The 23,905-nt window shown below is 44.3% G+C and overlaps 6 non-coding genes across 6 annotated transcripts; all 6 read left to right on the plus strand.

Annotated features, from left to right (window-relative positions):
• The first annotated feature begins 273 nt into the window (after positions 1-273).
• Positions 274-355, plus strand: trnal-aag (transfer RNA leucine (anticodon AAG)). The gene has a single exon. It is a non-coding gene; the product is annotated as a tRNA-Leu (tRNA).
• Positions 356-3,093: 2,738 nt separating this feature from the next.
• trnal-aag (transfer RNA leucine (anticodon AAG)) lies at positions 3,094-3,175 on the plus strand. The gene has a single exon. It is a non-coding gene; the product is annotated as a tRNA-Leu (tRNA).
• Positions 3,176-11,558: 8,383 nt separating this feature from the next.
• On the plus strand, positions 11,559-11,640 carry trnal-aag (transfer RNA leucine (anticodon AAG)). The gene has a single exon. It is a non-coding gene; the product is annotated as a tRNA-Leu (tRNA).
• A 5,568-nt stretch (positions 11,641-17,208) lies between these two features.
• Positions 17,209-17,290, plus strand: trnal-aag (transfer RNA leucine (anticodon AAG)). The gene has a single exon. It is a non-coding gene; the product is annotated as a tRNA-Leu (tRNA).
• Positions 17,291-20,031: 2,741 nt separating this feature from the next.
• Positions 20,032-20,119, plus strand: trnal-aag (transfer RNA leucine (anticodon AAG)). The gene has a single exon. It is a non-coding gene; the product is annotated as a tRNA-Leu (tRNA).
• A 1,324-nt stretch (positions 20,120-21,443) lies between these two features.
• On the plus strand, positions 21,444-21,525 carry trnal-aag (transfer RNA leucine (anticodon AAG)). Its single transcript has one exon. It is a non-coding gene; the product is annotated as a tRNA-Leu (tRNA).
• Positions 21,526-23,905: the final 2,380 nt, after the last annotated feature.

Genomic DNA, 23,905 nt, shown 5'->3' on the forward strand with positions numbered 1-23,905 from the left:
CTGAAAACACAGTTCTGGTTAAAAACCGGACTGACTTGTCCACACATATTCCAGAATGGCAATCTGAAAAGGGTTTACGTGAGTCAAGATGCATTACCATTAAATCTCACTACAATTACCTGACTTGATGTTTGCAGAGTATTTATCAATTTAAATGACATGTTAACACGTGACAAGTATTTCTGTGGTACAGCTAACTTGTTATTGGAGGCAAAATGTCCACCCACCTTCAGAGGTCAGTTAATGACAAAGGCATTCAAGGGTTTTCTTTGTGGTAGAGTGGCCGAGTGGTCTAAGGCGCTGGATTAAGGTTCCAGTCTCTAAGGAGGCGTGGGTTCAAATCTCACCTCTGCCATAAACACAACTATGGAAGCATAGATTTCAGTGCATGTGGTACAGTCAATCGATTGAAACACAAAGCAATATGTTCAGCAGTGCTTCAATGAGTACGCCTTTATTCTTGAGATGTTGCATTCTATTTCAACTTTTGGAGACGCTTCAACTGTAGTCAACTTTAAACCTTCTGTTAGTACTGGCACATTTTTAAAGGTTGCAGATAGGACCATTTGAGAAAGGAGAATTGCCAAGCAGAGTGGCGCAGCGGAAGCGTGCTGGGCCCATAACCCAGAGGTCGATGGATCGAAACCATCCTCTGCTAACAAACCAAAGGACTTCTAGAGCAATTCCAGTTCTTTAATGAATCTCCTTAAAATTTAATGCAACCCAAACTGCAGAATCCTGCCTCAGATAAAAACACAATTGCAACTGGACCAGTTTAAAAAAGAAGCTAACGATCTTAGAGAAACTAAAGACCCCTTCAGACAGGCTTTGAAAAACGTAAATTTTCAGGACTCTATCTGTAAGACCTTTGTGTCTGAATACAAACATCCGATAATGTTTTCCGTAATTAAACCGGACAACCCCCCTAGTAACAGGTCTGGACTGGTCACGAACAAGGTGGCTGCTTCAGACTGGTGAGGTCGAGTTCCGGACAGGGAGGAGGAGGAGGGGACCGGGGGACACTGTGCAAACCTAAGATAGCTTGCTCCTGTAGCATGCGGCGAACCATGGCAGCTCGCCTCCTATGGTACCGTCTAGACGCGCGACGGAGCACTTCACACCGCTTCCGTGATTCCTTTAACCATTGAGCTTCATCACCCAGGTCTCTCATGAGTCTATGTTTGCGCAGACTTATGCTTAACATAAGTCCGATCAGTGAGAAGAATTCTATCTCTTCGTCTGCCATGTTTGACTGAATGGCTTTGTTTGGGTAAAATGACGCATGTACACCCGCCACACAATGTTTACGCAATATCTGAATACAGCCCCCCCCCCTCAAACATCTCGAACCTTTCCCTGCTGTGTGAAGGCAGCCGAAAGGACAATTTCCAGTACAAAAGTGGTGTGTCTGAAAACACAGTTCTGGTTAAAAACTGGACTGAATTGTCCACACATATTCCAAAATGCCAATCTGAAAAGGGTTTATGTGAGTCAAGATGCATTACCATTAAATCTCACTACAATTACCTGACTTGATGTTTGCAGAGTATTTATCAATTTAAATGACATGTTAACACGTGACAAGTATTTCTGTGGTACAGCTAACTTGTTATTGGAGGCAAAATGTCCACCCACCTTCAGAGGTCAGTTAATGACAAAGGCATTCAAGGATTTTCTTTGTGTTAGAGTGGCTGAGTGGTCTAAGGCGCTGGATTAAGGTTTCAGTCTTTAAGGAGGCGTGGGTTAAAATCCCACCTCTGCCATAAACACAACTATGGAAGCATAGATTTCAGTGCATGTGGTACAGTCAATCGATTGAAACACACAGCAATATTTTCAGCAGTGCTTCGATGAGTACGCCTTTATTCTTGAGATGTTGCATTCTATTTCAACTTTTGGAGACGCTTCAACTGTAGTCAACCTTTAAACCTTCCGTCAGTACTGGCACATTTTTAAAGGTTGCAGATAGGACCATTTGAGAAAGGAGAATTGCCAAGCAGAGTTGCGCAGCGGAAGCGTGCTGGGCCCATAACCCAGAGGTCGATGGATCGAAACCATCCTCTGCGAACAAACCAAAGGACTTCTGGAGCAATTCCAGTTCTTTAATGAATCTCCTTAAAATTTAATGCAACCCAAACTGCAGAATCCTGCCTCAGATAAAAACACAATTGCAACTGGACCAGTTTAAAAAAGAAGCTAACGATCTTAGAGAAACTAAAGCCCCCTTCAGACAGGCTTTGAAAAACGTAAATTTTCAGGACTCTATCTGAAAGACCTTTGTGTCTGAATACAAACATCCGATAATGTTTTCCGTAATTAAACCGGACAACGCCCCTAGTAACAGGTCTGGACTGGTCACGAACAAGGTGGCTGCTTCAGACTGGTGAGGTCGAGTTCCGGACAGGGAGGAGGAGGAGGGGACCGGGGGACACTGTGCACACCTAAGATAGCTTGCTCCTGTAGCATGCGGCGAACCATGGCAGCTCGCCTCCTATGGTACCGTCTAGACGCGCGACGGAGCACTTCACACCGCTTCCGTGATTCCTTTAACCATTGAGCTTCATCACCCAGGTCTCTCATGAGTCTATGTTTGCACAGACTTATGCTTAACATAAGTTCGATCAGTGAGAAGAATTCTATCTCTTTGTCTGCCATGTTTGACTGAATGGCTTTGTTTGGGTAAAATGACGCATGTACACCCGCCACACAATGTTTACGCAATATCTGAATACAGCCCCCCCCCCCCCTCAAACATCTCGAACCTTTCCCTGTTGTGTGAAGGCAGCCGAAAGGACAATTTCCAGTACAAAAGTGGTGTGTCTGAAAACACAGTTCTGGTTAAAAACCGGACTGACTTGTCCACACATATTCCAGAATGGCAATCTGAAAAGGGTTTACGTGAGTCAAGATGCATTACCATTAAATCTCACTACAATTACCTGACTTGATGTTTGCAGAGTATTTATCAATTTAAATGACATGTTAACACGTGACAAGTATTTCTGTGGTACAGCTAACTTGTTATTGGAGGCAAAATGTCCACCCACCTTCAGAGGTCAGTTAATGACAAAGGCATTCAAGGGTTTTCTTTGTGGTAGAGTGGCCGAGTGGTCTAAGGCGCTGGATTAAGGTTCCAGTCTCTAAGGAGGCGTGGGTTCAAATCTCACCTCTGCCATAAACACAACTATGGAAGCATAGATTTCAGTGCATGTGGTACAGTCAATCGATTGAAACACAAAGCAATATGTTCAGCAGTGCTTCAATGAGTACGCCTTTATTCTTGAGATGTTGCATTCTATTTCAACTTTTGGAGACGCTTCAACTGTAGTCAACTTTAAACCTTCTGTTAGTACTGGCACATTTTTAAAGGTTGCAGATAGGACCATTTGAGAAAGGAGAATTGCCAAGCAGAGTGGCGCAGCGGAAGCGTGCTGGGCCCATAACCCAGAGGTCGATGGATCGAAACCATCCTCTGCTAACAAACCAAAGGACTTCTAGAGCAATTCCAGTTCTTTAATGAATCTCCTTAAAATTTAATGCAACCCAAACTGCAGAATCCTGCCTCAGATAAAAACACAATTGCAACTGGACCAGTTTAAAAAAGAAGCTAACGATCTTAGAGAAACTAAAGACCCCTTCAGACAGGCTTTGAAAAACGTAAATTTTCAGGACTCTATCTGTAAGACCTTTGTGTCTGAATACAAACATCCGATAATGTTTTCCGTAATTAAACCGGACAACCCCCCTAGTAACAGGTCTGGACTGGTCACGAACAAGGTGGCTGCTTCAGACTGGTGAGGTCAAGTTCCGGACAGGGAGGAGGAGGAGGGGACCGGGGGACACTGTGCAAACCTAAGATAGCTTGCTCCTGTAGCATGCGGCGAACCATGGCAGCTCGCCTCCTATGGTACCGTCTAGACGCGCGACGGAGCACTTCACACCGCTTCCGTGATTCCTTTAACCATTGAGCTTCATCACCCAGGTCTCTCATGAGTCTATGTTTGCGCAGACTTATGCTTAACATAAGTCCGATCAGTGAGAAGAATTCTATCTCTTCGTCTGCCATGTTTGACTGAATGGCTTTGTTTGGGTAAAATGACGCATGTACACCCGCCACACAATGTTTACGCAATATCTGAATACAGCCCCCCCCCTCAAACATCTCGAACCTTTCCCTGCTGTGTGAAGGCAGCCGAAAGGACAATTTCCAGTACAAAAGTGGTGTGTCTGAAAACACAGTTCTGGTTAAAAACTGGACTGAATTGTCCACACATTTTCCAGAATGCCAATCTGAAAAGGGTTTATGTGAGTCAAGATGCATTACCATTAAATCTCACTACAATTACCTGACTTGATGTTTGCAGAGTATTTATCAATTTAAATGACATGTTAACACGTGACAAGTATTTCTGTGGTACAGCTAACTTGTTATTGGAGGCAAAATGTCCACCCACCTTCAGAGGTCAGTTAATGACAAAGGCATTCAAGGATTTTCTTTGTGTTAGAGTGGCTGAGTGGTCTAAGGCGCTGGATTAAGGTTTCAGTCTTTAAGGAGGCGTGGGTTAAAATCCCACCTCTGCCATAAACACAACTATGGAAGCATAGATTTCAGTGCATGTGGTACAGTCAATCGATTGAAACACACAGCAATATTTTCAGCAGTGCTTCGATGAGTACGCCTTTATTCTTGAGATGTTGCATTCTATTTCAACTTTTGGAGACGCTTCAACTGTAGTCAACCTTTAAACCTTCCGTCAGTACTGGCACATTTTTAAAGGTTGCAGATAGGACCATTTGAGAAAGGAGAATTGCCAAGCAGAGTTGCGCAGCGGAAGCGTGCTGGGCCCATAACCCAGAGGTCGATGGATCGAAACCATCCTCTGCGAACAAACCAAAGGACTTCTGGAGCAATTCCAGTTCTTTAATGAATCTCCTTAAAATTTAATGCAACCCAAACTGCAGAATCCTGCCTCAGATAAAAACACAATTGCAACTCGACCAGTTTAAAAAAGAAGCTAACGATCTTAGAGAAACTAAAGCCCCCTTCAGACAGGCTTTGAAAAACGTAAATTTTCAGGACTCTATCTGAAAGACCTTTGTGTCTGAATACAAACATCCGATAATGTATTCCGTAATTAAACCGGACAACGCCCCTAGTAACAGGTCTGGACTGGTCACGAACAAGGTGGCTGCTTCAGACTGGTGAGGTCGAGTTCCGGACAGGGAGGAGGAGGAGGGGACCGGGGGACACTGTGCACACCTAAGATAGCTTGCTCCTGTAGCATGCGGCGAACCATGGCAGCTCGCCTCCTATGGTACCGTCTAGACGCGCGACGGAGCACTTCACACCGCTTCCGTGATTCCTTTAACCATTGAGCTTCATCACCCAGGTCTCTCATGAGTATATGTTTGCACAGACTTATGCTTAACATAAGTTCGATCAGTGAGAAGAATTCTATCTCTTCGTCTGCCATGTTTGACTGAATGGCTTTGTTTGGGTAAAATGACGCATGTACACCCGCCACACAATGTTTACGCAATATCTGAATACAGCCCCCCCCCCTCAAACATCTCGAACCTTTCCCTGCTGTGTGAAGGCAGCCGAAAGGACAATTTCCAGTACAAAAGTGGTGTGTCTGAAAACACAGTTCTGGTTAAAAACCGGACTGACTTGTCCACACATATTCCAGAATGGCAATCTGAAAAGGGTTTACTGTATGTGAGTCAAGATGCATTACCATTAAATCTCACTACAATTACCTGACTTGATGTTTGCAGAGTATTTATCAATTTAAATGACATGTTAACACGTGACAAGTATTTCTGTGGTACAGCTAACTTGTTATTGGAGGCAAAATGTCCACCCACCTTCAGAGGTCAGTTAATGACAAAGGCATTCAAGGGTTTTCTTTGTGGTAGAGTGGCAGAGTGGTCTAAGGCGCTGGATTAAGGTTCCAGTCTCTAAGGAGGCGTGGGTTCAAATCTCACCTCTGCCATAAACACAACTATGGAAGCATAGATTTCAGTGCATGTGGTACAGTCAATCGATTGAAACACAAAGCAATATGTTCAGCAGTGCTTCAATGAGTACTCCTTTATTCTTGAGATGTTGCATTCTATTTCAACTTTTGGAGACGCTTCAACTGTAGTCAACTTTAAACCTTCTGTTAGTACTGGCACATTTTTAAAGGTTGCAGATAGGACCATTTGAGAAAGGAGAATTGCCAAGCAGAGTGGCGCAGCGGAAGCGTGCTGGGCCCATAACCCAGAGGTCGATGGATCGAAACCATCCTCTGCTAACAAACCAAAGGACTTCTAGAGCAATTCCAGTTCTTTAATGAATCTCCTTAAAATTTAATGCAACCCAAACTGCAGAATCCTGCCTCAGATAAAAACACAATTGCAACTGGACCAGTTTAAAAAAGAAGCTAACGATCTTAGAGAAACTAAAGACCCCTTCAGACAGGCTTTGAAAAACGTAAATTTTCAGGACTCTATCTGTAAGACCTTTGTGTCTGAATACAAACATCCGATAATGTTTTCCGTAATTAAACCGGACAACCCCCCTAGTAACAGGTCTGGACTGGTCACGAACAAGGTGGCTGCTTCAGACTGGTGAGGTCAAGTTCCGGACAGGGAGGAGGAGGAGGGGACCGGGGGACACTGTGCAAACCTAAGATAGCTTGCTCCTGTAGCATGCGGCGAACCATGGCAGCTCGCCTCCTATGGTACCGTCTAGACGCGCGACGGAGCACTTCACACCGCTTCCGTGATTCCTTTAACCATTGAGCTTCATCACCCAGGTCTCTCATGAGTCTATGTTTGCGCAGACTTATGCTTAACATAAGTCCGATCAGTGAGAAGAATTCTATCTCTTCGTCTGCCATGTTTGACTGAATGGCTTTGTTTGGGTAAAATGACGCATGTACACCCGCCACACAATGTTTACGCAATATCTGAATACAGCCCCCCCCCTCAAACATCTCGAACCTTTCCCTGCTGTGTGAAGGCAGCCGAAAGGACAATTTCCAGTACAAAAGTGGTGTGTCTGAAAACACAGTTCTGGTTAAAAACTGGACTGAATTGTCCACACATATTCCAGAATGCCAATCTGAAAAGGGTTTATGTGAGTCAAGATGCATTACCATTAAATCTCACTACAATTACCTGACTTGATGTTTGCAGAGTATTTATCAATTTAAATGACATGTTAACACGTGACAAGTATTTCTGTGGTACAGCTAACTTGTTATTGGAGGCAAAATGTCCACCCACCTTCAGAGGTCAGTTAATGACAAAGGCATTCAAGGATTTTCTTTGTGTTAGAGTGGCTGAGTGGTCTAAGGCGCTGGATTAAGGTTTCAGTCTTTAAGGAGGCGTGGGTTAAAATCCCACCTCTGCCATAAACACAACTATGGAAGCATAGATTTCAGTGCATGTGGTACAGTCAATCGATTGAAACACACAGCAATATTTTCAGCAGTGCTTCGATGAGTACGCCTTTATTCTTGAGATGTTGCATTCTATTTCAACTTTTGGAGACGCTTCAACTGTAGTCAACCTTTAAACCTTCCGTCAGTACTGGCACATTTTTAAAGGTTGCAGATAGGACCATTTGAGAAAGGAGAATTGCCAAGCAGAGTTGCGCAGCGGAAGCGTGCTGGGCCCATAACCCAGAGGTCGATGGATCGAAACCATCCTCTGCGAACAAACCAAAGGACTTCTGGAGCAATTCCAGTTCTTTAATGAATCTCCTTAAAATTTAATGCAACCCAAACTGCAGAATCCTGCCTCAGATAAAAACACAATTGCAACTCGACCAGTTTAAAAAAGAAGCTAACGATCTTAGAGAAACTAAAGCCCCCTTCAGACAGGCTTTGAAAAACGTAAATTTTCAGGACTCTATCTGAAAGACCTTTGTGTCTGAATACAAACATCCGATAATGTATTCCGTAATTAAACCGGACAACGCCCCTAGTAACAGGTCTGGACTGGTCACGAACAAGGTGGCTGCTTCAGACTGGTGAGGTCGAGTTCCGGACAGGGAGGAGGAGGAGGGGACCGGGGGACACTGTGCACACCTAAGATAGCTTGCTCCTGTAGCATGCGGCGAACCATGGCAGCTCGCCTCCTATGGTACCGTCTAGACGCGCGACGGAGCACTTCACACCGCTTCCGTGATTCCTTTAACCATTGAGCTTCATCACCCAGGTCTCTCATGAGTATATGTTTGCACAGACTTATGCTTAACATAAGTTCGATCAGTGAGAAGAATTCTATCTCTTCGTCTGCCATGTTTGACTGAATGGCTTTGTTTGGGTAAAATGACGCATGTACACCCGCCACACAATGTTTACGCAATATCTGAATACAGCCCCCCCCCCCTCAAACATCTCGAACCTTTCCCTGCTGTGTGAAGGCAGCCGAAAGGACAATTTCCAGTACAAAAGTGGTGTGTCTGAAAACACAGTTCTGGTTAAAAACCGGACTGACTTGTCCACACATATTCCAGAATGGCAATCTGAAAAGGGTTTACTGTATGTGAGTCAAGATGCATTACCATTAAATCTCACTACAATTACCTGACTTGATGTTTGCAGAGTATTTATCAATTTAAATGACATGTTAACACGTGACAAGTATTTCTGTGGTACAGCTAACTTGTTATTGGAGGCAAAATGTCCACCCACCTTCAGAGGTCAGTTAATGACAAAGGCATTCAAGGGTTTTCTTTGTGGTAGAGTGGCAGAGTGGTCTAAGGCGCTGGATTAAGGTTCCAGTCTCTAAGGAGGCGTGGGTTCAAATCTCACCTCTGCCATAAACACAACTATGGAAGCATAGATTTCAGTGCATGTGGTACAGTCAATCGATTGAAACACAAAGCAATATGTTCAGCAGTGCTTCAATGAGTACGCCTTTATTCTTGAGATGTTGCATTCTATTTCAACTTTTGGAGACGCTTCAACTGTAGTCAACTTTAAACCTTCTGTTAGTACTGGCACATTTTTAAAGGTTGCAGATAGGACCATTTGAGAAAGGAGAATTGCCAAGCAGAGTGGCGCAGCGGAAGCGTGCTGGGCCCATAACCCAGAGGTCGATGGATCGAAACCATCCTCTGCTAACAAACCAAAGGACTTCTAGAGCAATTCCAGTTCTTTAATGAATCTCCTTAAAATTTAATGCAACCCAAACTGCAGAATCCTGCCTCAGATAAAAACACAATTGCAACTGGACCAGTTTAAAAAAGAAGCTAACGATCTTAGAGAAACTAAAGACCCCTTCAGACAGGCTTTGAAAAACGTAAATTTTCAGGACTCTATCTGTAAGACCTTTGTGTCTGAATACAAACATCCGATAATGTTTTCCGTAATTAAACCGGACAACCCCCCTAGTAACAGGTCTGGACTGGTCACGAACAAGGTGGCTGCTTCAGACTGGTGAGGTCAAGTTCCGGACAGGGAGGAGGAGGAGGGGACCGGGGGACACTGTGCAAACCTAAGATAGCTTGCTCCTGTAGCATGCGGCGAACCATGGCAGCTCGCCTCCTATGGTACCGTCTAGACGCGCGACGGAGCACTTCACACCGCTTCCGTGATTCCTTTAACCATTGAGCTTCATCACCCAGGTCTCTCATGAGTCTATGTTTGCGCAGACTTATGCTTAACATAAGTCCGATCAGTGAGAAGAATTCTATCTCTTCGTCTGCCATGTTTGACTGAATGGCTTTGTTTGGGTAAAATGACGCATGTACACCCGCCACACAATGTTTACGCAATATCTGAATACAGCCCCCCCCCTCAAACATCTCGAACCTTTCCCTGCTGTGTGAAGGCAGCCGAAAGGACAATTTCCAGTACAAAAGTGGTGTGTCTGAAAACACAGTTCTGGTTAAAAACTGGACTGAATTGTCCACACATATTCCAGAATGCCAATCTGAAAAGGGTTTATGTGAGTCAAGATGCATTACCATTAAATCTCACTACAATTACCTGACTTGATGTTTGCAGAGTATTTATCAATTTAAATGACATGTTAACACGTGACAAGTATTTCTGTGGTACAGCTAACTTGTTATTGGAGGCAAAATGTCCACCCACCTTCAGAGGTCAGTTAATGACAAAGGCATTCAAGGATTTTCTTTGTGTTAGAGTGGCTGAGTGGTCTAAGGCGCTGGATTAAGGTTTCAGTCTTTAAGGAGGCGTGGGTTAAAATCCCACCTCTGCCATAAACACAACTATGGAAGCATAGATTTCAGTGCATGTGGTACAGTCAATCGATTGAAACACACAGCAATATTTTCAGCAGTGCTTCGATGAGTACGCCTTTATTCTTGAGATGTTGCATTCTATTTCAACTTTTGGAGACGCTTCAACTGTAGTCAACCTTTAAACCTTCCGTCAGTACTGGCACATTTTTAAAGGTTGCAGATAGGACCATTTGAGAAAGGAGAATTGCCAAGCAGAGTTGCGCAGCGGAAGCGTGCTGGGCCCTTAACCCAGAGGTCGATGGATCGAAACCATCCTCTGCGAACAAACCAAAGGACTTCTGGAGCAATTCCAGTTCTTTAATGAATCTCCTTAAAATTTAATGCAACCCAAACTGCAGAATCCTGCCTCAGATAAAAACACAATTGCAACTCGACCAGTTTAAAAAAGAAGCTAACGATCTTAGAGAAACTAAAGCCCCCTTCAGACAGGCTTTGAAAAACGTAAATTTTCAGGACTCTATCTGAAAGACCTTTGTGTCTGAATACAAACATCCGATAATGTATTCCGTAATTAAACCGGACAACGCCCCTAGTAACAGGTCTGGACTGGTCACGAACAAGGTGGCTGCTTCAGACTGGTGAGGTCGAGTTCCGGACAGGGAGGAGGAGGAGGGGACCGGGGGACACTGTGCACACCTAAGATAGCTTGCTCCTGTAGCATGCGGCGAACCATGGCAGCTCGCCTCCTATGGTACCGTCTAGACGCGCGACGGAGCACTTCACACCGCTTCCGTGATTCCTTTAACCATTGAGCTTCATCACCCAGGTCTCTCATGAGTATATGTTTGCACAGACTTATGCTTAACATAAGTTCGATCAGTGAGAAGAATTCTATCTCTTCGTCTGCCATGTTTGACTGAATGGCTTTGTTTGGGTAAAATGACGCATGTACACCCGCCACACAATGTTTACGCAATATCTGAATACAGCCCCCCCCCCCTCAAACATCTCGAACCTTTCCCTGCTGTGTGAAGGCAGCCGAAAGGACAATTTCCAGTACAAAAGTGGTGTGTCTGAAAACACAGTTCTGGTTAAAAACCGGACTGACTTGTCCACACATATTCCAGAATGGCAATCTGAAAAGGGTTTACTGTATGTGAGTCAAGATGCATTACCATTAAATCTCACTACAATTACCTGACTTGATGTTTGCAGAGTATTTATCAATTTAAATGACATGTTAACACGTGACAAGTATTTCTGTGGTACAGCTAACTTGTTATTGGAGGCAAAATGTCCACCCACCTTCAGAGGTCAGTTAATGACAAAGGCATTCAAGAGTTTTCTTTGTGGTAGAGTGGCAGAGTGGTCTAAGGCGCTGGATTAAGGTTCCAGTCTCTAAGGAGGCGTGGGTTCAAATCCCACCTCTGCCATAAACACAACTATGGAAGCATAGATTTCAGTGCAAGTGGTACAGTCAATCGATTGAAACACAAAGCAATATGTTCAGCAGTGCTTCGATGAGTACGCCTTTATTCTTGAGATGTTGCATTCTATTTCAACTTTTGGAGACGCTTCAACTGTAGTCAACTTTAAACCTTCTGTTAGTACTGGCACATTTTTAAAGGTTGCAGATAGGACCATTTGAGAAAGGAGAATTGCCAAGCAGAGTGGCGCAGCGGAAGCGTGCTGGGCCCATAACCCAGAGGTCGATGGATCGAAACCATCCTCTGCTAACAAACCAAAGGACTTCTAGAGCAATTCCAGTTCTTTAATGAATCTCCTTAAAATTTAATGCAACCCAAACTGCAGAATCCTGCCTCAGATAAAAACACAATTGCAACTGGACCAGTTTAAAAAAGAAGCTAACGATCTTAGAGAAACTAAAGACCCCTTCAGACAGGCTTTGAAAAACGTAAATTTTCAGGACTCTATCTGTAAGACCTTTGTGTCTGAATACAAACATCCGATAATGTTTTCCGTAATTAAACCGGGCAACCCCCCTAGTAACAGGTCTGGACTGGTCACGAACAAGGTGACTGCTTCAGACTGGTGAGGTCGAGTTCCGGACAGGGAGGAGGAGGAGGGGACCGGGGGACACTGTGCACACCTAAGATAGCTTGCTCCTGTAGCATGCGGGGAACCATGGCAGCTCGCCTCTTATGGTACCGTCTAGACGCGCGACGGAGCACTTCACACCGCTTCCGTGATTCCTTTAACCATTGAGCTTCATCATCCAGGTCTCTCATGAGTCTATGTTTGCGCAGACTTATGCTTAACATAAGTCCGATCAGTGAGAAGAATTCTATCTCTTCGTCTGCCATGTTTGACTGAATGGCTTTGTTTGGGTAAAATGACGCATGTACACCCGCCACACAATGTTTACGCAATATCTGAATACAGCCCCCCCCCTCAAACATCTCGAACCTTTCCCTGCTGTGTGAAGGCAGCCGAAAGGACAATTTCCAGTACAAAAGTGGTGTGTCTGAAAACACAGTTCTGGTTAAAAACCGGACTGAATTGTCCACACATATTCCAGAATGCCAATCTGAAAAGGGTTTATGTGAGTCAAGATGCATTACCATTAAATCTCACTACAATTACATGACTTGATGTTTGCAGAGTATTTATCAATTTAAATGACATGTTAACACGTGACAAGTATTTCTGTGGTACAGCTAACTTGTTATTGGAGGCAAAATGTCCACCCACCTTCAGAGGTCAGTTAATGACAAAGGCATTCAAGGGTTTTCTTTGTGTTAGAGTGGCCGAGTGGTCTAAGGCGCTGGATTAAGGTTCCAGTCTCTAAGGAGGCGTAGGTTCAAATCCCACCTCTGCCATAAACACAACTATGGAAGCATACATTTCAGTGCACGTGGTACAGTCAATCGATTGAAACACACAGCAATATGTCCAGCAGTGCTTCGATGAGTACAGCTTTATTCTTGAGATGTTACATTCTATTTCAACTTTTGGAGACGCTTCAACTGTAGTCAACCTTTAAACCTTCCGTCAGTACTGGCACATTTTTAAAGGTTGCAGATAGGACCATTTGAGAAAGGAGAATTGCCAAGCAGAGTGGCGCAGCGGAAGCGTGCTGGGCCCATAACCCAGAGGTCGATGTATCAAGACCATCCTCTGCTAACAAACCAAAGGACTTCTAGAGCAATTCCAGTTCTTTAATGAATCTCCTTAAAATTTAATGCAACCCAAACTGCAGAATCCTGCCTCAGATAAAAACACAATTGCAACTGGACCAGTTTAAAAAAGAAGCTAACGATCTTAGAGAAACTAAAGCCCCCTTCAGACAGGCTTTGAAAAACGTAAATTTTCAGGACTCTATCTGAAAGACCTTTGTGTCTGAATACAAACATCCGATAATGTTTTCCGTAATTAAACCGGACAACGCCCCTAGTAACAGGTCTGGACTGGTCACGAACAAGGTGGCTGCTTCAGACTGGTGAGGTCGAGTTCCGGACAGGGAGGAGGAGGAGGGGACCGGGGGACACTGTGCACACCTAAGATAGCTTGCTCCTGTAGCATGCGGCGAACCATGGCAGCTCGCCTCCTATGGTACCGTCTAGACGCGCGACGGAGCACTTCACACCGCTTCCGTGATTCCTTTAACCATTGAGCTTCATCACCCAGGTCTCTCATGAGTCTATGTTTGCACAGACTTATGCTTAACATAAGTTCGATCAGTGAGAAGAATTCTATCTCTTCGTCTGCCATGTTTGACTGAATGGCTTTGTTTGGGTAAAATGACGCATGTACACCCGCCACACAATGTTTACGCAATATCTGAATACAGCCCCCCCCCCCCCCCTCAAACATCTCGAACCTTTCCCTGTTGTGTGAAGGCAGCCGAAAGGACAATTTCCAGTACAAAAGTGGTGTGTCTGAAAACACAGTTCTGGTTAAAAACCGGACTGACTTGTCCACACATATTCCAGAATGGCAATCTGAAAAGGGTTTACGTGAGTCAAGATGCATTACCATTAAATCTCACTACAATTACCTGACTTGATGTTTGCAGAGTATTTATCAATTTAAATGACATGTTAACACGTGACAAGTATTTCTGTGGTACAGCTAACTTGTTATTGGAGGCAAAATGTCCACCCACCTTCACAGGTCAGTTAATGACAAAGGCATTCAAGGGTTTTCTTTGTGGTAGAGTGGCCGAGTGGTCTAAGGTGCTGGATTAAGGTTCCAGTCTCTAAGGAGGCGTGGGTTCAAATCTCACCTCTGCCATAAACACAACTATGGAAGCATAGATTTCAGTGCACGTGGTACAGTCAATCGATTGAAACACAAAGCAATATGTTCAGCAGTGCTTCAATGAGTACGCCTTTATTCTTGAGATGTTGCATTCTATTTCAACTTTTGGAGACGCTTCAACTGTAGTCAACTTTAAACCTTCTGTTAGTACTGGCACATTTTTAAAGGTTGCAGATAGGACCATTTGAGAAAGGAGAATTGCCAAGCAGAGTGGCGCAGCGGAAGCGTGCTGGGCCCATAACCCAGAGGTCGATGGATCGAAACCACCCTCTGCTAACAAACCAAAGGACTTCTAGAGCAATTCCAGTTCTTTAATGAATCTCCTTAAAATTTAATGCAACCCAAACTGCAGAATCCTGCCTCAGATAAAAACACAATTGCAACTGGACCAGTTTAAAAAAAGAAGCTAACGATCTTAGAGAAACTAAAGCCCCCTTCAGACAGGCTTTGAAAAACGTAAATTTTCAGGACTCTATCTGAAAGACCTTTGTGTCTGAATACAAACATCCGATAATGTTTTCCGTAATTAAACCGGACAACGCCCCTAGTAACAGGTCTGGACTGGTCCCGAACAAGGTGGCTGCTTCAGACTGGTGAGGTCGAGTTCCGGACAGGGAGGAGGAGGAGGGGACTGGGGGACACTGTGCACACCTAAGATAGCTTGCTCCTGTAGCATGCGGCGAACCATGGCAGCTCGCCTCCTATGGTACCGTCTAGACGCGCGACGGAGCACTTCACACCGCTTCCGTGATTCCTTTAACCATTGAGCTTCATCACCCAGGTCTCTCATGAGTCTATGTTTGCACAGACTTATGCTTAACATAAGTTCGATCAGTGAGAAGAATTCTATCTCTTCGTCTGCCATGTTTGACTGAATGGCTTTGTTTGGGTAAAATGATGCATGTACACCCGCCACACAATGTTTACGCAATATCTAAATACAGCCCCCCCCCCCCCCTCCCTCAAACATCTTGAACCTTTCCCTGCTGTGTGAAGGCAGCCGAAAAGACAATTTCCAGTACAAAAGTGGTGTGTCTGAAAACACAGTTCTGGTTAAAAACTGGACTGAATTGTCCACACATATTCCAGAATGCCAATCTGAAAAGGGTTTATGTGAGTCAAGATGCATTACCATTAAATCTCACTACAATTACCTGACTTGATGTTTGCAGAGTATTTATCAATTTAAATGACATGTTAACACGTGACAAGTATTTCTGTGGTACAGCTAACTTGTTATTGGAGGCAAAATATCCACCCACCTTCAGAGGTCAGTTAATGACAAAGGCATTCAAGGACTTTCTTTGTGTTAGAGTGGCCGAGTTGTCTAAGGCGCTGAATTAAGGTTCCAGTCTTTAAGGAGGCGTGGGTTCAAATCCCACCTCTGCCATAAACACAACTATGGAAGCATAGATTCCGTGCATTTGGTAAAGTCAATCAATTGAAACACACAGCAATATGTTCAGCAGTGCTTCGATGAGTACGCCTTTATTCTTGAGATGTTGCATTCTATTTCAACTTTTGGAGACGCTTCAACTGTAGTCAACCTTTAAACCTTCCGTCAGTACTGGCACATTTTTAAAGGTTGCAGATAGGACCATTTGAGAAAGGAGAATTGCCAAGCAGAGTTGCGCAGCGGAAGCGTGCTGGGCCCATAACCCAGAGGTCGATGGATCGAAACCATCCTCCACAAACAAACCAAAGGACTTCTGGAGCAATTCCAGTTCTTTAATGAATCTCCTTAAAATTTAATGCAACCCAAACTGCAGAATCCTGCCTCAGATAAAAACACAATTGCAACTGGACCAGTTTAAAAAAGAAGCTAACAATCTTAGAGAAACTAAAGCCCCCTTCAGACAGGCTTTGAAAAACGTAAATTTTCAGGACTCTATCTGAAAGACCTTTGTGTCTGAATACAAACATCCGATAATGTTTTCCGTAATTAAACCGGACAACGCCCCTAGTAACAGGTCTGGACTGGTTACGAACACGGTGGCTGCTTCAGACAGGTGAGGTCGAGTTCCGGACAGGGAGGAGGAGGAGGGGACCGGGGGACACTGTGCACACCTAAGATAGCTTGCTCCTGTAGCATGCGGCGAACCATGGCAGCTCGCCTCCTATGGTACCGTCTAGACGCGCGACGGAGCACTTCACAACGCTTCCGTGATTCCTTTAACCATTGAGCTTCATCACCCAGGTCTCTCATGAGTCTATGTTTGCACAGACTTATGCTTAACATAAGTTCGATCAGTGAGAAGAATTCTATCTCTTCGTCTGCCATGTTTGACTGAATGGCTTTGTTTGGGTAAAATGACGCATGTACACCCGCCACACAATGTTTACGCAATATCTGAATACAGCCCCCCCCCCCAAACATCTCGAACCTTTCCCTGCTGTGTGAAGGCAGCTGAAAGGACAATTTCCAGTACAAAAGTGGTGTGTCTGAAAACACAGTTCTGGTTAAAAACCGGACTGACTTGTCCACACATATTCCAGAATGGCAATCTGAAAAGGGTTTACTGTATGTGAGTCAAGATGCATTACCATTAAATCTCACTACAATTACCTGACTTGATGTTTGCAGAGTATTTATCAATTTAAATGACATGTTAACACGTGACAAGTATTTCTGTGGTACAGCTAACTTGTTATTGGAGGCAAAATGTCCACCCACCTTCAGAGGTCAGTTAATGACAAAGGCATTCAAGGGTTTTCTTTGTGGTAGAGTGGCAGAGTGGTCTAAGGCGCTGGATTAAGGTTCCAGTCTCTAAGGAGGCGTGGGTTCAAATCCCACCTCTGCCATAAACACAACTATGGAAGCATAGATTTCAGTGCACGTGGTACAGTCAATCGATTGAAACACAAAGCAATATGTTCAGCAGTGCTTCGATGAGTACGCCTTTATTCTTGAGATGTTGCATTCTATTTCAACTTTTGGAGACGCTTCAACTGTAGTCAACTTTAAACCTTCTGTTAGTACTGGCACATTTTTAAAGGTTGCAGATAGGACCATTTGAGAAAGGAGAATTGCCAAGCAGAGTGGCGCAGCGGAAGCGTGCTGGGCCCATAACCCAGAGGTCGATGTATCAAAACCATCCTCTGCTAACAAACCAAAGGACTTCTAGAGCAATTCCAGTTCTTTAATGAATCTCCTTAAAATTTAATGCAACCCAAACTGCAGAATCCTGCCTCAGATAAAAACACAATTGCAACTGGACCAGTTTAAAAAAAGAAGCTAACGATCTTAGAGAAACTAAAGCCCCCTTCAGACAGGCTTTGAAAAACGTAAATTTTCAGGACTCTATCTGAAAGACCTTTGTGTCTGAATACAAACATCCGATAATGTTTTCCGTAATTAAACCGGACAACGCCCCTAGTAACAGGTCTGGACTGGTCCCGAACAAGGTGGCTGCTTCAGACTGGTGAGGTCGAGTTCCGGACAGGGAGGAGGAGGAGGGGACTGGGGGACACTGTGCACACCTAAGATAGCTTGCTCCTGTAGCATGCGGCGAACCATGGCAGCTCGCCTCCTATGGTACCGTCTAGACGCGCGACGGAGCACTTCACACCGCTTCCGTGATTCCTTTAACCATTGAGCTTCATCACCCAGGTCTCTCATGAGTCTATGTTTGCACAGACTTATGCTTAACATAAGTTCGATCAGTGAGAAGAATTCTATCTCTTCGTCTGCCATGTTTGACTGAATGGCTTTGTTTGGGTAAAATGACGCATGTACACCCGCCACACAATGTTTACGCAATATCTAAATACAGCCCCCCCCCCCCCCCTCAAACATCTCGAACCTTTCCCTGCTGTGTGAAGGCAGCCGAAAAGACAATTTCCAGTACAAAAGTGGTGTGTCTGAAACACAGTTCTGGTTAAAAACTGGACTGAATTGTCCACACATATTCCAGAATGCCAATCTGAAAAGGGTTTATGTGAGTCAAGATGCATTACCATTAAATCTCACTACAATTACCTGACTTGATGTTTGCAGAGTATTTATCAATTTAAATGACATGTTAACACGTGACAAGTATTTCTGTGGTACAGCTAACTTGTTATTGGAGGCAAATTGTCCACCCACCTTCAGAGGTCAGTTAATGACAAAGGAATTCAAGGACTTTCTTTGTGTTAGAGTGGCCGAGTGGTCTAAGGCGCTGGATTAAGGTTCCAGTCTTTAAGGAGGCGTGGGTTTAAATCCCACCTCTGCCATAAACACAACTATGGAAGCATAGATTTCAGTGCATGTGGTACAGTCAATCAATTGAAACACACAGCAATATGTTCAGCAGTGCTTCGATGAGTACGCCATTATTCTTGAGATGTTGCATTCTATTTCAACTTTTGGAGACGCTTCAACTGTAGTCAACCTTTAAACCTTCCGTCAGTACTGGCACATTTTTAAAGGTTGCAGATAGGACCATTTGAGAAAGGAGAATTGCCAAGCAGAGTTGCGCAGCGGAAGCGTGCTGGGCCCATAACCCAGAGGTCGATGGATCGAAACCATCCTCTGCAAACAAACCAAAGGACTTCTGGAGCAATTCCAGTTCTTTAATGAATCTCCTTAAAATTTAATGCAACCCAAACTGCAGAATCCTGCCTCAGATAAAAACACAATTGCAACTGGACCAGTTTAAAAAAGAAGCTAACGATCTTATAGAAACTAAAGCCCCCTTCAGACAGGCTTTGAAAAACGTAAATTTTCAGGACTCTATCTGAAAGACCTTTGTGTCTGAATACAAACATCCGATAATGTTTTCCGTAATTAAACCGGACAACGCCCCTAGTAACAGGTCTGGACTGGTTACGAACACGGTGGCTGCTTCAGACTGGTGAGGTCGAGTTCCGGACAGGGAGGAGGAGGAGGGGACCGGGGGACACTGTGCACACCTAAGATAGCTTGCTCCTGTAGCATGCGGCGAACCATGGCAGCTCGCCTCCTATGGTACCGTCTAGACGCGCGACGGAGCACTTCACACCGCTTCCGTGATTCCTTTAACCATTGAGCTTCATCACCCAGGTCTCTCATGAGTCTATGTTTGCACAGACTTATGCTTAACATAAGTTCGATCAGTGAGAAGAATTCTATCTCTTCGTATGCCATGTTTGACTGAATGGCTTTGTTTGGGTAAAATGACGCATGTACACCCGCCACACAATGTTTACGCAATATCTGAATACAGGCCCCCCCCCCCCAAACATCTCGAACCTTTCCCTGCTGTGTGAAGGCAGCCGAAAGGACAATTTCCAGTACAAAAGTGGTGTGTCTGAAAACACAGTTCTGGTTAAAAACCGGACTGAATTGTCCACACATATTCCAGAATGCCAATCTGAAAAGGGTTTATGTGAGTCAAGATGCATTACCATTAAATCTCACTACAATTACATGACTTGATGTTTGCAGAGTATTTATCAATTTAAATGACATGTTAACACGTGACAAGTATTTCTGTGGTACAGCTAACTTGTTATTGGAGGCAAAATGTCCACCCACCTTCAGAGGTCAGTTAATGACAAAGGCATTCAAGGGTTTTCTTTGTGTTAGAGTGGCCGAGTGGTCTAAGGCGCTGGATTAAGGTTCCAGTCTCTAAGGAGGCGTGGGTTCAAATCCCACCTCTGCCATAAACACAACTATGGAAGCATAGATTTCAGTGCACGTGGTACAGTCAATCGATTGAAACACACAGCAATATGTTCAGCAGTGCTTCGATGAGTTCAGCTTTATTCTTGAGATGTTGCATTCTATTTCAACTTTTGGAGACGCTTCAACTGTAGTCAACCTTTAAACCTTCCGTCAGTACTGGCACATTTTTAAAGGTTGCAGATAGGACCATTTGAGAAAGGAGAATTGCCAAGCAGAGTGGCGCAGCGGAAGCGTGCTGGGCCCATAACCCAGAGGTCGATGTATCAAAACCATCCTCTGCTAACAAACCACAGAACTTCTAGAGCAATTCCAGTTCTTTAATGAATCTCCTTAAAATTTAATGCAACCCAAACTGCAGAATCCTGCCTCAGATAAAAACACAATTGCAACTGGACCAGTTTAAAAAAGAAGCTAACGATCTTAGAGAAACTAAAGCCCCCTTCAGACAGGCTTTGAAAAACGTAAATTTTCAGGACTCTATCTGAAAGACCTTTGTGTCTGAATACAAACATCCGATAATGTTTTCCGTAATTAAACCGGACAACGCCCCTAGTAACAGGTCTGGACTGGTCCCGAACAAGGTGGCTGCTTCAGACTGGTGAGGTCGAGTTCCGGACAGGGAGGAGGAGGAGGGGACCGGGGGACACTGTGCACACCTAAGATAGCTTGCTCCTGTAGCATGCGGCGAACCATGGCAGCTCGCCTCCTATGGTACCGTCTAGACGCGCGACGGAGCACTTCACACCGCTTCCGTGATTCCTTTAACCATTGAGCTTCATCACCCAGGTCTCTCATGAGTCTATGTTTGCACAGACTTATGCTTAACATAAGTTCGATCAGTGAGAAGAATTCTATCTCTTCGTCTGCCATGTTTGACTGAATGGCTTTGTTTGGGTAAAATGACGCATGTACACCCGCCACACAATGTTTACGCAATATCTGAATACAGCCCCCCCCCCCCCTCAAACATCTCGAACCTTTCCCTGTTGTGTGAAGGCAGCCGAAAGGACAATTTCCAGTACAAAAGTGGTGTGTCTGAAAACACAGTTCTGGTTAAAAACCGGACTGACTTGTCCACACATATTCCAGAATGCCAATCTGAAAAGGGTTTATGTGAGTCAAGATGCATTACCATTAAATCTCACTACAATTACCTGACTTGATGTTTGCAGAGTATTTATCAATTTAAATGACATGTTAACACGTGACAAGTATTTCTGTGGTACAGCTAACTTGTTATTGGAGGCAAAATGTCCACCCACCTTCAGAGGTCAGTTAATGACAAAGGCATTCAAGGGTTTTCTTTGCGGTAGAGTGGCCGAGTGGTCTAAGGCGCTGGATTAAGGTTCCAGTCTCTAAGGAGGCGTGGGTTCAAATCTCACCTCTGCCATAAACACAACTATGGAAGCATAGATTTCAGTGCACGTGGTACAGTCAATCGATTGAAACACAAAGCAATATGTTCAGCAGTGCTTCGATGAGTACGCCTTTATTCTTGAGATGTTGCATTCTATTTCAACTTTTGGAGACGCTTCAACTGTAGTCAACCTTTAAACCTTCCGTCAGTACTGGCACATTTTTAAAGGTTGCAGATAGGACCATTTGAGAAAGGAGAATTGCCAAGCAGAGTGGCGCAGCGGAAGCGTGCTGGGCCCATAACCCAGAGGTCGATGTATCAAAACCATCCTCTGCTAACAAACCAAAGGACTTCTAGAGCAATTCCAGTTCTTTAATGAATCTCCTTAAAATTTAATGCAACCCAAACTGCAGAATCCTGCCTCAGATAAAAACACAATTGCAACTGGACCAGTTTAAAAAAAGAAGCTAACGATCTTAGAGAAACTAAAGCCCCCTTCAGACAGGCTTTGAAAAACGTAAATTTTCAGGACTCTATCTGAAAGACCTTTGTGTCTGAATACAAACATCCGATAATGTTTTCCGTAATTAAACCGGACAACCCCCCTAGTAACAGGTCTGGACTGGTCACGAACAAGGTGGCTGCTTCAGACTGGTGAGGTCGAGTTCCGGACAGGGAGGAGGAGGAGGGGACCGGGGGACACTGTGCAAACCTAAGATAGCTTGCTCCTGTAGCATGCGGCGAACCATGGCAGCTCGCCTCCTATGGTACCGTCTAGACGCGCGACGGAGCACTTCACACCGCTTCCGTGATTCCTTTAACCATTGAGCTTCATCACCCAGGTCTCTCATGAGTCTATGTTTGCGCAGACTTATGCTTAACATAAGTCCGATCAGTGAGAAGAATTCTATCTCTTCGTCTGCCATGTTTGACTGAATGGCTTTGTTTGGGTAAAATGACGCATGTACACCCGCCACACAATGTTTACGCAATATCTGAATACAGCCCCCCCCCCCTCAAACATCTCGAACCTTTCCCTGCTGTGTGAAGGCAGCCGAAAGGACAATTTCCAGTACAAAAGTGGTGTGTCTGAAAACACAGTTCTGGTTAAAAACTGGACTGAATTGTCCACACATATTCCAGAATGCCAATCTGAAAAGGGTTTATGTGAGTCAAGATGCATTACCATTAAATCTCACTACAATTACCTGACTTGATGTTTGCAGAGTATTTATCAATTTAAATGACATGTTAACACGTGACAAGTATTTCTGTGGTACAGCTAACTTGTTATTGGAGGCAAAATGTCCACCCACCTTCAGAGGTCAGTTAATGACAAAGGCATTCAAGGATTTTCTTTGTGTTAGAGTGGCTGAGTGGTCTAAGGCGCTGGATTAAGGTTTCAGTCTTTAAGGAGGCGTGGGTTAAAATCCCACCTCTGCCATAAACACAACTATGGAAGCATAGATTTCAGTGCATGTGGTACAGTCAATCGATTGAAACACACAGCAATATTTTCAGCAGTGCTTCGATGAGTACGCCTTTATTCTTGAGATGTTGCATTCTATTTCAACTTTTGGAGACGCTTCAACTGTAGTCAACCTTTAAACCTTCCGTCAGTACTGGCACATTTTTAAAGGTTGCAGATAGGACCATTTGAGAAAGGAGAATTGCCAAGCAGAGTTGCGCAGCGGAAGCGTGCTGGGCCCATAACCCAGAGGTCGATGGATCGAAACCATCCTCTGCGAACAAACCAAAGGACTTCTGGACAATTCCAGTTCTTTAATGAATCTCCTTAAAATTTAATGCAACCCAAACTGCAGAATCCTGCCTCAGATAAAAACACAATTGCAACTCGACCAGTTTAAAAAAGAAGCTAACGATCTTAGAGAAACTAAAGCCCCCTTCAGACAGGCTTTGAAAAACGTAAATTTTCAGGACTCTATCTGAAAGACCTTTGTGTCTGAATACAAACATCCGATAATGTATTCCGTAATTAAACCGGACAACGCCCCTAGTAACAGGTCTGGACTGGTCACGAACAAGGTGGCTGCTTCAGACTGGTGAGGTCGAGTTCCGGACAGGGAGGAGGAGGAGGGGACCGGGGGACACTGTGCACACCTAAGATAGCTTGCTCCTGTAGCATGCGGCGAACCATGGCAGCTCGCCTCCTATGGTACCGTCTAGACGCGCGACGGAGCACTTCACACCGCTTCCGTGATTCCTTTAACCATTGAGCTTCATCACCCAGGTCTCTCATGAGTATATGTTTGCACAGACTTATGCTTAACATAAGTTCGATCAGTGAGAAGAATTCTATCTCTTCGTCTGCCATGTTTGACTGAATGGCTTTGTTTGGGTAAAATGACGCATGTACACCCGCCACACAATGTTTACGCAATATCTGAATAAA

The sequence above is a fragment of the Nothobranchius furzeri genome, chromosome 4 (genome assembly GCF_043380555.1).
Source record: "Nothobranchius furzeri strain GRZ-AD chromosome 4, NfurGRZ-RIMD1, whole genome shotgun sequence".
Classification (NCBI taxonomy): domain Eukaryota; kingdom Metazoa; phylum Chordata; class Actinopteri; order Cyprinodontiformes; family Nothobranchiidae; genus Nothobranchius; species Nothobranchius furzeri.